The following is a 14,611-nucleotide window of genomic DNA, read 5'->3' on the forward strand; positions in this document are numbered from 1 at the left end:
AAACCAAGTTTATGCAATCATGAATATTCAGTTATAAACACACTGAGCTTTTTGCTGAGACATGAGCTTCTTTCTTGAGAAAAATTGTGGTCTCTGAGAGCCCTATACAATTCAGTTGAACTGTGAGACCTCATGATGTTTTTTAAAGGTAAATAAAGGTAAGGAGATCAGCCCTGGGTGTTCTTTGGAAGGAATGATGCTAAAGCTGAAAGTCCAGTACTTTGGCCACCTCATGCGAAGAGTTGACTCATTGGAAAAGACTCTGATGCTGGAAGGGATTGGGGGCAGGAGGAAAAGAGGACGACAGAGGATGAGATGGCTGGATGGCATCACTGACTTGATGGACATGAGTTTGAGCGAACTCCAGGAGTTGGTGATGGACAGGGAGGCCTGGTGTGCTACAATTCATGGTCGCAAACAGTCAGACACGACTGAGTGACTGAACTGAACTGAACTAAACAATAATGTTAAAGTAAACTATACTGCTTTCATCTCTTTGAAAAGTACCTAAACCCTCCATGTTTCATCTATGGTTTAATAATATCTTTAAGGAAAGACTTTTATTAAGTTAAGCTGTGAAATTTCTCCTTTTAGTAAGGTAAAAATAGTATCAATATTTGTTGAGGTCTTAATTTAAAAACTGAAAAAAAAAGAACTTAAGCAAGCAATCTCATTAACAATAGAATCAAAAAGAATAAGATAATTAGGAATAAACAGAACCAAGGAAGCAAAATGTTTGTACACTGAAAACTATAAAACATTGCTGAAAGAATTCAAAGGCACAAGAAGATTAAAGACATACCATGTTTATGGATTAGAAGATGGCAATTTAAAAATCTATATAGAACCACAAAGCACCTCAAATAGCCAAAATAATCTTGGGAAGAAAAAATAAAGCTAGAGATGACACACTTTCTGACTTCAAAATATATGATAAAGCTACAGAAAGTGAAACAGTATTATAAACTGTAGATCAATGGAATAGGGTAGAGAAACCAGAAATAAACCTACATATATAGGACCAAATGATCTTTGACAGGGTTCCAAGAATAGTTAATGAGGAAAGAATTGTCTATTCAACAAATTGTGTAGGAAAACTGGATATCCACATGCAAAAGAATGAAACTGCAGCCTCATGTTACATCATATGCAAAAATCAACTCAAGATGGATTAAATGTAAGATCTACAACTGGTAAAAATATAGGAGAAAATAAAGGGAAAGTTTCATAACATTTCTCTTGCAATTATTTCTTGGATATGTCACTAAAAGCACAGACAGCAAAAGCAAAAATAGATAAACTGGACTACATCAAAGTTAAAAACATTCTGTGCAGGCAAAGGAAATAATCAGTAGAGTGAGAAAGGAAGCTATAGAACAGGAGAAAATATTTGCAAACCATGTCTGATAAGGGGTTAACGAACAAAGTGTATAAGAATTTCCTATAACTCAACAGCAAGCAAACAACCTAATTAAGCAATGGGAAAGGACTTGAATAGACATTTCTCCCATAAAGACACACAGATGGCCAACAGGTATTTGAAAAGATGCTCAACATCACTAATCATCAGGGAAATGCAAATCAAAGCCACAATGAGATATTACCTCACTCCTGTTGGAATGGCCATTATGTATTTTTTTTAAAAAAAAAGGAAAGAAAACAAAAAGTTTTGGCAAGGATGTACAGAAATCGTAACTTGAAAACTGGTTACTTTCAATAGCAATTGGCAATGTAAAATGGTGAAGCCACTATGGAAAACAGTATGGAGGTTCCTCAAAAAAGAGTTACCATATGATCCAACAATTTCACTTCTGGTATTGACCCAAAAGAACTGAAAACAGAATCTCAGAGATACATTTGCACTCCCATGTTCATGCAGCATTATTTACAACAGCCAAGAGGCAGAAACAACCTTAATGTCCATTGATGAATGAATGGGTAAAGAAAATGTGGTAAGTTTATACAATAGACTATTACTCAGCTGTAAAAAGAAATCATATCCTATGCCACAGCATGGATGAAACTTGAAGGCATTATGCTATGTGAAATAAGCCAACCACAGAAGGACAAATGCTGCATGATTCCACTTATAAGTATCTGAGGTAGTCAAAGTCATAGAAAACAGAGAATAGACTGCTGGTGGTTGCTAGTGGCTGGGAGTAGGGTATGGGATTTGGGGAGGCTCTGTTCCATGGGTATAGAGTGTTAGTCATAAAAAATAAAAAAATCTCCAGAGATTTACTACACAGCACTGTTAGACTTCCCTGGTGGCTCAGACGGTAAAACATCTGTCTACAAGGCGGGAGATCTGGGTTCAATCCCTGGGTTGGGAAGTTCCCTAGAGAAGGAAAAGGCAACCCACTCCAGTACTCTTGCCTAGAAAATCCCATGGACGGAGGAACCTGGTGTCCATGGGGTCGCAAAGAGTTGGACATGACTGAGCGACTTCACTTCACTTCACTGTTCATATAATTAACTATATGGTACTGTACAAAGTAAGAAAGTAGATCTCATGTAATATGTTGGTTTTATTGGGATTTTTTAATCCCATAAAAAGAAAATACAGAGCATGTGAGGAAAACAACAAAGAATTTATCCTACTAGAGTGAATAGTGAATGGCAAGGTTTCCAGAAATAAATCCAGAAAGCTACGATGAGGCTGACTGTGATAGGATTTGAATTTGGAAAACATTTCCCTTTTTCAGCCAGAAACTCTCAGACTGTTTCTCCTCCAGTTCCACTGTGATAATTTTCTTCTTTTATCCATTATTTTAAAGGTGATATTCTTTTTTTTTTATTTTATTTTTAAACTTTACAAAATTGTATTAGTTATGCCAAAGGTGATATTCTTTAGAATTTTTTTTTTTTTTTGCCAGTTACACACTGTACTTGGTCAATCTCTTCCACATTCGAAAACTCAGTCCCTTTCTTTATTCATAAACCCAAAATCCACTCTTATAATGAAGACCCGCTTCTTAAAATCCAAGTTTGTATGTCATATAGCCTATGAAGTCTCCAAGTGAATGTGGCAGAGGCACCCCAAACCCAATAGGCTAATGTGAACTTCTCCTCCTCCTCTCCCCATCCCTGTTCTTCTCTATTATTTTCTTCTCCGTCCTCCACCTCACTAAATGACATGTTCCTCCTCAGTGCTGGATAGTTGTATCTACCTCACCTCTCATATCCAGTCATTCCTGAAACCTTCTAAATTTCTTTCCAAATAGCTCGTGGTCTACCCATCATGAGAGCCATCCCTGGTATTCAGATAAATCCCAACACATCCAGAACTCCATTTGTTATCCCCCAAAATTATTCTGTAATGAGATTTCAAAAGGTTTAACTTGGAATAAGATACGAGAGTTCACAGACAGTATTCGTTTTATATGCTTAGTCCCTGAGATATCAAGGATTAGCTGAATATATCATCAGATTGCATTACATTAGAAGTGAGAATTAGATATGTCTGTTGACCAAAGTAAAAGCCACTGGGGGAGTAAGGATTTTATTTTGCTATGTCTGGAAGTTCCAATCAGATAGACATGAGTAAGTATATTGTATTACATTTTCATTCTATCTCCTTATTTAGCAAGTACTTGCAGCTCTTGCAATTACATCCTTCATTTAATAGCCTCTACTGGACATACTAGACCTGTTTAACTTCTGTGAAGTTAAAGTTTTACCCAGAGAGATGGTATGGGGAGGGAGGAGGGAGGGGGGTTCAGGATGGGGAACACGTGTATACCTGTAGCGGATGCATGTTGATATATGGCAAAACCAATACAATATTGTAAAGTTAAAAAATAAAATAAAATATAAAAAAAAAAGAGAATATAATTGTCAGCTCAGTTAGCAACTGGGGAAAAGCAATTTCATAATACATATATACTGGTTCTTAGAGAAGCTATCAGTATAATTTTTAGAGAATTATCAACATAAGTAGAAAGGAACCTTGAAATGTGGCTAAAAGTAGTGTGTTACTATTATAACACTGAGATGACACAACAGCTCTCCTGCTTCTGTACTAGCTTTCTGGCTTAATATTCAAGAGAAGGTTACCCGAACTACATCTAGAGCCAGAAAACAAAAACATCACCTGAGCATAACCCAAGGGCAGGTTACATTCTAGCTATCTGTTGAGGGACAATTAGCTATATTACCTTTTATAACTTTTATAATATATTTAAACCATGTAAAATATACAAGACTTTTCACTCTTGTGTCATGTCCTTTTGAATTTAGTGAGTCAAATCTGTCTAAAGCAATTTCTCAAAAACTGGTATCTGATAGATTTTCAAAAGCACATAGCACTAATGCTAAAGAATCTGTCTACATTGATAACATTTGAATTCAAAAATCAAGTTTGGACTTGCAATTGCCTTTTCACTATAATCAACTTGGTCATTTAAAGTGAAGACTTAGCTCAAAATCAAGGAAAAATCTAATTTAATTATTATAATGTTTTTTGTAAATATGCCCTGAAAACCAAATAAAAATTGGATCTTTGATTTAATATTCAAGAGAGAAAATAAACACACTTAAGCATTAAGGCTGACCATCATGTTCATTTAAATTCAATATTTAACTATTTCCTGTCATTGGGACTGAATTCCCAAAGTATCTATGCAGGGGCTTTCCTCTACACTCACCCCAGCATTAGAAAATTTGAACTGATTAATGACTGAGTTCCCACAATCAAAATCTAGAGTATCTTGGTTCAATTTAACACTATGGTATAATATGTTATAGTTCAGTTGTTATGCTGATGGAACATTAACTTGATGTTTAATATAATGCCAAATTAACTTTTATAAATTTAAATACTGTACTCTTAGAAATACTCACCTCAATATCTTTTTAGAATTTTACTACTGCCATACATTTTGCAGATGGTTAAAAGATGTAAGACACTCCATCTTTTCTCCCTTGGAGATAAGCATCCAAATTTGTGTTGTGTATCTTCTCAATTCATGACAACTGAATGTCATTATTTTCTTAGAAAAAAATAACAATGAGAAATATGAAGGGTCCTGCTATCATTTTCTTCTGTATGCCTAGCATGTGAAATACCATGAAAGGCTATAAATTATTATTATCATATCTAATGATACTGCAAAGCTTAATTACTGCCATTGATGTGAGCACATAATGCTAGGTCATTTTCTCTTTGTCTCTGTTCCCTTTCCATTTAAAATCTAAGCCATATTGTCCTTTACCCTTTGGCCTCAATCGTTTATCTTTGGCTGCAAAATCTAAAGACCTATTTCACATTCTAGGACTGTTCAAAATATTTAAGCTCATTCCAAAGCTTTTAAAATGGCTAATAGGTTAAGAGAAACCTTTTGTCCAAATCATTTAAATGCAAAATTAAAAAAAATAAGTGCATTATTGATTCTCTTAGAATGTCACTTCTAAATGCAAAGGGATACTTTATCAAATAGCTTATGCCTTTCATCATAGATGAATCTTTTAATTATATATTGATTGGCTGAAATCCTAGTAATCTTTTCTATGTATATAATTACATATCTATTGTCATATTTTTAAACTTCCTTAATCTTTCTTCTAAGAGTCATGAAATATAACTCGGAATGCATAAATTCCCTGTGATTCCCAAAGACAAAGTAACTTTACGTTGCAAAAACATGAAAGACACAGGGATGACATTCCCTAACATGAGGCATTAGAACAAACCATTGTATCCTAGTTCATGTACAAATGCATAAGTGATTAAAAGTAAAACTTCTGGTAGGTTGCCAGTATTAATTTGTTATTTTTATTATAATATTTCTTAAATGAATATAAACTTAAAGCCAGCAATAAGTTTCTAGTTTTATAGTTCATAGATAAAAATATGAAACTCAAATACAAACACAATAATGCATTTAATAAAATTTAAATTAATAGTACTAGTTTAATACTTTGGACAATATTGTTTTACGGAAACTAAATAATGAGCTTCTTTTATCAGCTAATTCAAAACCATGATGAACCAGTCTGAGAATGTACACCAAAATGTACCAGAAAATTCTGAAAAAAAAAAAAAAGTTTAAAATATTATCTCAAAAGTTCTTCATTGGGAATGTACTATTACTATTACTACTAACAGAACAATTACACAGGTGAATAGTCGCTAAGACAGAATTCATGCAATGCATATATGGTACTAAACGCTAAGGCACAGGTCTTCTGAGCTCAGAATAACTAATACTTCTCTAGTCTTTCACTGCTTTTCACTATTCAAACGAATGTAAATGTCCTTTTGCAAAATTCTTTGTGGAGCTCTTTGGACTTCTTTGGCTCAAATTCATCATTCTTAAATCAAATTTGCCTCCTTTCTTTTCTCTCTTAGCCTGTTACAACTACTCTGTTACACTATGCTATTTTTGTGGTATTAAATCAAAGTCTAAATTGATTAACTTAAAAATCAAGCCATAATCTATGAAGATGACTGTCCCTTGTAAATTACTGCCAAAAAATAAGGTTTTCAAGTAACTGGTCAAAATAATTCCGTGTGAATACAATAGTAGATGTAAAATATGTATTAGCTTTTTAATTTTAGGATATATCAATTTCGTGGCAGCCAATAATGCCCCCTAACGATATGAAAGTAAAAATGCTGTCACTTCAGGTAACCACTGGGTACCAGTGTAACCGTAAGCATGAAAGTAAATGCTGGCACTGAAATCAGTATTTAGTAACAAAGTAGCCATTCCCATACCAAATATTCTTACATAAACATTTTAATTATCACTGAAATGAAAGCTTAAATACAAAACTCCTTCAGGCAAAATGCTCCTCCTGTAGTGTAAGTCTTCATGATACAAATTGCCCCTAACAAAATAGATTAATTCTGAACTGGAATTTGTTTTACAGAGACCCCTACTGGTCATCACCTGATAATTGGGAACATCAGTAAACCAAATAGAAGAGTCTGGCTTAGTCACACAAAACTGCTTTCGGAGGTTGAGTGATCAAATTGTAAATTCATGGTTTTTGTTTACATTTGATGAATGTGGGCTGTGCTGTAATAGTAAGAACAGTGCATAGACATGTGCGTAAGGATGTAAATATCTATGCGGGTGCTAACGGCAATTGTAAAAACCCATTACGTTTTTAAAAAATTTTATAATTTGTCAAATAAACTTCAAAAATTTACCATCTTAACCCTTTTTCAGTTTACAGCTCAGTGGTATTAATTACATTCACATTGTTTTACAGCCAGTCTCCAGAACTCTTTTCATCTTGAAAAACTGAAACTTCTACCAATTAGAAAACTCACCATCCTTTCCTCCCTCAGCCCACGGAAACCACCATTCCACTTCAGCTCTTTGAATCTGACTACTCTAGGTACCTCACATAAGTGGAATTGTACAGAATTTGCTCCTTTGTGACTAACTTAGCATAGTGTCATTGAGGTTCATCCATGTTGTAGTACGTGTCAGAATTTCCTTCCTTTTTTAAGGCTGAATCATATTTAATTGTATGTATGTGCCACATTTCATTTTTTTCATTCATATGACAATGGACGCTTCCAGTGCTTCTGCTTTTTGGCTATTTTGAATAATGGGTTGTTCAAGTAGCTCTTCAAGTCCTTGCTTTCAATTCTTTTGGGATATACACGGAACTGAAAATGCTGGATCATATGGTAATTTTGTTTTATTTATTATTTTCAGTAAGGAATGGCCATACTGTTTTCCATGATAGCTGTACCAGTTTTCATTTCCACCAACAGTACATAAGTGTTCTAATCTCTCTCCATCCTCACCAACATATGTTTTCTTCTTTTTCCCTTGCTTAATTTTTTTTTAATTGTACCCATCCTCATTGTTATGAAATGAAATGCCCATTACTTTTGAGCAAAGACCTCATTATTTTCAGGATTTTCTTAGTGCTGTTTATTTTTTGTCAGTATTGATCAGCCAAAATGTTAATTGTATATTACGATAACAAAATAGAACCACAAAATATAGTTAGCTAATTTTTAAAAACTAAACAGTTGTATTTCAAATCTGAAACTCTTTATCTCATAATCCTTTTTTCTCATTAAAAATTTTATAAAACAACTCTGATAACATGGTTTCCTAGGGATGGACTATAGAGTTATGAAAGAATAGACTATTTTTCATTATCTTTGTTCTGCTTATATCCAGAGCATATGAATGAGTGGCTTATTTCCTATTCTGCTTCTGCCATTGATTTGCAGTGGCCTCACTTATTAACTATTTCTATACTACCAGAGAGGGAAGCATTAGATTTTCACTTTCTCATAGATAGTTCCAATCAAATATTGCTAGAACTTTGGTGAATGTAGGCTGTGCTGCAATAGTAATAAGAATGCATATATATAATGATGTAAATATTTATGCTTGTGCCAGTGGTAATTGTAAAAATCTATTGCATTTTTAAAGGCAGAGGAGTTTGGTAACATCATGTTATATTTCCCTTTTTCAACTTACCATTCTATACCTCTTTCGTAGCTGTCATATTTCATATGTATCTCTGAGTACTGAGCATGGATGTGTTTGTGATAGTTAAAAATATGTCAGATAGGATGCATCCATATTCAGTGTAGTGAAATCAAGTGAGAGATGCTTTGAAATGTAGTTTACATTCTAAAATTTCCACACTTACGGACTATGGCCCAACTGTGGAAGAAGAAATACCCTTCCATTTCTTCAGTGGTAGCAACTAAGTGACTAGCAGAAAACATAAAGTCCTTCTGTTTAATAAACTCCTGAGAGCTTCTGTCCCACAGATTTCATCTCTACCTGTGCAAAATAACACTCCTTCCAGAGCTGATAAAACTTCAAGTAAAAACTAAAAAAATAAAATAAAAAGTCATTTTGGGATCAATTATGACCAAGCCACTATAAGTCCATAATGCCCTTGACAGGGAAGAGAGAATCCTTTGTGATCTTTCCTGTAGATAAAATCACTGGAGAAGTGAATTGCACTGCATGAACAGTTACATATATGTCACTTTGTCAAAACTGGAAACAGTTATTTCCCAAATACATGAGAGTTCTGGCAATTACTATGTTGCATAAAAGCTAATTATTCATAAGTGTTGATCATTTCAATTATATCTCTTGAAAAGAAATTTGAATCTTTGCTGCAACTGCTAAACTTTCAAATTGTTCATTAATTTTGGCCCTGACTCTAGCCTTAAAGCAATAAATATTTTAATATTTACTGATTAAAGAATAACATTCCTCTCTATGGTCAAGTGTATGGTCTACAGATTTTCTTGAATAAGCTAAAGAAAATAATGCATTAAAAGTCACTATTAAAATTATTTGTTACAATTGACCCAAAATTTTTGTTTACTGGCAACAATTACATACTGATCCAGATGATAAACTTGATGTACAAATAAGACCTTTTCCCGAAAGCTTTAAAATAATGGATGAATCAAAATTTTACATGATGTTATTTATCTAACCACAGTTAATAATGATGAATCACTGTTATATTATAATATATTATATTATTGTTTATTATATTATTTATAATTACAATATTATTAATTCTTATATCATAATTACTATATTATATTATTATATATTATTATGCTGTGATTCATGGGGTCTCAAAGAGTCATACACGACTGAGTGACTGAACTGAACTGAACTGAATGTCATAGACTTCTTTCTAAACTTTCATTCTCATTCAAATTTACTTGTAGTAGTTTTTACCATCCTACAATATCAATATTTTTCAATCAAATACCTTTCATTTTTACTATTTCATTTAATACTTTTCTTTTCAATAAAATAAAACATGAAGGTTTATCTGCATTTTTTCCTCATTTTTCTATTTTCTACTTCAGATCACTTTCCATATAGCCATATTCTTGTTAATACTGAATATAAACATTTTTATGATTCTCACTCTATTTATTACAGATTAGTGAACCATCTGCTTAATACAACAGTCTTTCACTGATTGTCTTCTCTGTTCATCAATTCCTACTTTTAAATTTTCTATGCAGCTGGCTTTACCCAATACATTTCTTACTCTGTCAAGGGTAACTGAAACTATTTCTGTTTTTATACTTAGTGAGGCTGACAGCACTTTTTCCAGAGTCTCTTTGACTATATTGCCATGTCAGAAAATACACGCTTACTAAATCATACTTTTATTTATACTCATTTGTATTAGTTTAATTAGCATGGCCGAAACTACTTCATTTCTCTTATTTTCTCCATGTATAAGAATTTTTTCTTCTTCTGACTAGTTAATATGGTCTACCTGTCTATCTCGATGCTTGCAATAGACATAAATATGGGGATAATAAATGTTTCCTAAACTAAATTATTAGTATATAGTTATATGACAATAATATTTTATATGACTAAAATATTTTCTTAGGATACTATTTATAGTCATAAGCTCTTGAGTTACAGTTCAAGCTGGGAGTTGACAGACATTACCTTATATTATGGAAATAAGGAAGCTGATTGGTAGTTATATTATTCCATTTCTCAAAAAAAAAATACCTTTTTTGGAAGGGAGATTGAGACTTAATTCACCTTTTTACTCAAAATAATAATTAATAGTGATGAGAAATTATAGGATTTCTAGTTTATTTATTATTGGCAGTCAATTATTAAACCCAATGCTTAAATATTCAACAGCAATCCTGGATAGACTTTGTGTACAAACTCTTCACAGAAAGTGAAAAAAAATTAAATTTGCATATACAGTTTGCTTATAGCTCTTAGGATGACTAGGGGGGAAAATGTTATCCCATATCCCACAAAATCCCACAAAAGTGGAGATCATTCTGAATGCTTCAGTTGAACCTTACCTTCTTCATTTCCATTGTTATGATTCTAGCAATACCTCACTTCCCAGCTAATACATTCCAGCCTCTGACTACCTCATGCCTTTCAAACTAAACACTGTGTAACAGAAAAGGAATGATATCAGCATTCTTGAACCTTGGCTTGGATTTTCTTCTCCTTGATTTTGACTCTTGCTGATTCTTACTGGAATGGGTGAATTTAACTCAGATGACCATTATAACTACTACTGTGGGCAGGAATCCCTTAGAAGAAATGGAGTAGCCATCATGGTCAACAAAAGAGGCTGAAATGCAATAGTTGGATGCTATCGCAAAAATGACAGAATGATCTCTGTACATTTCCAAGGCAAACCAGTCAATATCACGGTAATCCAAGTCTATACCCCGACCAGTAATGCTGAAGAAGCTGAATTTGAACAGCTCTATGAAGAACTACAAGACCTTCTAGAACTAACACCCAAAAAAGATGTCCTTTTCATTATAGGGGACTGGAATGCAAAAGTAAGAATTTAAGAAACACCTGGAATAACAGGCAAATTTGGACTTAGAGTAGGGAAGGAAACAGGGCAAAGGCTAACAGAGTTCTGCCAAGAAAACGCACTGGTCATTGCAAACACCCTCTTCCAACAACACAAGAGAAGACTCTACACATGGACATCACCAGATGGTCAGCACTGAAATCAGATTGATTATATCCTTTGCAGCCAAAGATGGAGAAGCTCTATACAGTCAGCAAAAACAAGACCGGGAGCAGACTGTGGCTCAGATCATGAACTCCTTATTGGCAAAATTCAGACTTAAATTGAAGAAAGTGGGGAAAACCACTAGATCATTCGTTTCAGTTAAGTTCAGTTCAGTCACTCAGTCATGTCTGACTCTTTGCGACCCCATGAATCACAGCACACCAGGCCTTCCTGTCCATCACCAACTCCCGAAGTTCATCCAAACTCACATCCATCTAGTCAGTGATGCCATCCAGCCATCTCATCCTCTGTCTTCACCTTCTCCTCCTGCTCCCAATCCTTCCCAGCATCAGAGTCTTTTCCAATGAGTCAGTTCTTCGCATGATGTGGCCAAAGTGCTGGAGTTTCAGCTTCAACATCATTCCTTCCAAAGAACACCCAGGATTCATCTCCTTTAGAATGGACTGGTTGGATCTCCTTGCAGTCCAAGGGACTCTCTAGAGTCTTCTCCAACACCACAGTTCAAAAGCATCAATTCTTCGGCACTCAGCTTTCTTCACAGTCCAACTCTCACATCCATACATGACCATTGGAAAAACCATAGCCTTGACTAGGTGGACCTTTGTTGGCAAAGTAATGTCTCTGCTTTTCAATATGCTATCTAGGTTGGTCATAACTTTCCTTCCAAGGAGTAAGAATCTTTTAATTTCATGGCTGAAATCACCATCTGCAGTGATTTTGGAGACCAAAAAAATAAAGTCTGACACTGTTTCCCCTGTTTCCCCAGGTATTTCCCATGAAGTGATGGGACCAGATGCCATGATCTTCATTTTATGAATGTTGAGCTTTAAGCCAACGTTTTCACTTTCCTATTTCACTTTCATCAAGAGGCTTTTTAGTTTCTCTTCACTTTTTGCCATAGGGGTGGTGTCATCTGCCTATCTGAGCTTATTGATATTTCTCCCAGCAATCTTGATTCCAGCTTGTGCTTCTTCCAGCCCAGCATTTCTCATGATGTACTCTGCATAGAAGTTAAATAAGCAGGGTGACAATATACAGCCTTGACGTACTCCTTTTCCTATTTGGAACCAGTCTGTTGTTCCATGTCCAGTTCTAACTGTTGCTTCCTGACCTGTATACAAATTTCTCAAGAGGCAGGTCAGGTGGTCTGGTATTCCCATCTCTTTCAGAATTTTCCACAGTTTATTGTGATCCACACAGTCAAAGGCTTTGGCATAGTCAATAAAGTCGAAATAGATGTTTTTCTGGTACTCTCCTGCTTTTCTGATGATCCAGCAGATGTTGGCAATTTGATCTCTGGTTCCTCTGCCTTTTCTAAAACCAGCTTGAACATCTGGAAGTTCACAGTTCACGTATTGCTGAAGCCTGGCTTGGAGAATTTTGAGCATTACTTTACTGGCGTGTGAGATGAGTGCAATTGTGTGGTAGTTTGAGCATATTTTGGCATTGCCTTTCTTTGGGATTGGAATGAAAACGGACCTTTTCCAATTCTGTGGCCACCGCTGAGTTCTCGAAATTTGCTGGCATATTGAGTGCAACATTTTCACAGCACCATCTTTTAGGATATGAAATAGCTCAACTGGAATTCCATCACCTCCACTAGCTTTGTTAGTAGTGATGCTTTCTAAGGCCCACTTGACTTCACATTCCAGAATGTCTGGCTCTAGGTAATTGATCTAAATCAAATCCCTTATGACTATACAGTGGAAATGAGAAATAGATTTAAGGGATTTGATCTGATAGACAGAGTGTCTGATGAACTATGGATAGAGGTTCGTGACATTGTACAGGAGCTGTGATAGAAGAGAAGTGAAAGGCAAGGGAGAAAAGGAAAGATACATCCATTTGTATGCAGAGTTCCAAAGAATAACAAGGAGGGATAAGAAAGCCTTCCTCTGCAATCAATGCAAAGAAATAGAGGAAAAAATAGAATGGGAAAGACTAGAGATCTCTTCAAGAAAATTCTAGATACCAAGGGAATATTACATGCGAAGATGGGCTCAATAAAAGACAGAAATGGTATGGACCTAACAGAAGCAGAAGATATTAAGAAGAGGTGGCAAGAATACATGGAAGAACTGGACAAGAAAGATCTTCACAACTCAGATAATCATGAAGATGTGATCACTCACACTCACCTAGAGCTGGATATCCTGGAATGTGAAGTCAGGTGGGCCTTAGGAAGCTAGTGGAGGTGATGGAATTCCAGTTAAGCTATTTCAAATCCTAAAAGATGGTGCTGTGAAAGTGCTGCACTCAATATGCCAGCAAATTTGGAGAACTCAGCAGTGGTCACAGGACTGGAAAAGGTCACTTTTCATTCCAATCCCAAAGAAAGGTAATACCAAAGAATGTTCAAACTACCACACAATTGCACTCATCTCACACGCCAGTAAAGTAATGCTCAAAATACTCCAAGCCAGGCTTCAGCAATATGTGAACCATGAACTTCTAGATATTCAAGCTGGTTTTAGAAAAGGCAGAGGAACCAGAGATCAAATTGCCAACATCCGCTGGATCATCAAAAAAGCAAGAGAGTTCCAGAAAAACATCTATTTCTGCTTTATTGACTATATCAAAGTCTTTGTCTGTGTGGATCACAATAAACTGTGGAAAATTCTGAAAGAGATGGGAATACCGGACCACCTGGCCTGCCTCTTGAGAAACCTGTATACAGGTCAGGAAGCAACAGTTAGAACTGGACATGGAACAATAGTCTAGTTCAAATTGGAAAAGGAGTACGTCAAGGCTGTATATTGTCACCCTGCTTATTTAACTTCTATGCAGAGTACATCATAAGAAACACTGGGCTGGAGGAAGCACAAGCTGGAATCAAGATTGCTGGGAGAAATATCAATAAGCTCAGATAGGCAGATGATACCACCCTTATGGCAGAAAGTGAAGAACTAAAGAACCTCTTGATGAAAGTGAAATAGGAAAGTGAAAACGTTGGCTTAAAGCTCAACATTCAGAAAATGAAGATCATGGCATCTGGTCCCATCACTTCAAGGGAAATACCTAGGGAAACAGTGGAAACAGTACTGACTTTATTTTTCTTGGCTCCAAAATCACTGCAGGTGTTGATTGCGGCCATGAAATT

Source organism: Bubalus kerabau, chromosome 16, assembly GCF_029407905.1.
Source record: "Bubalus kerabau isolate K-KA32 ecotype Philippines breed swamp buffalo chromosome 16, PCC_UOA_SB_1v2, whole genome shotgun sequence".
Lineage (NCBI taxonomy): Eukaryota > Metazoa > Chordata > Mammalia > Artiodactyla > Bovidae > Bubalus > Bubalus kerabau.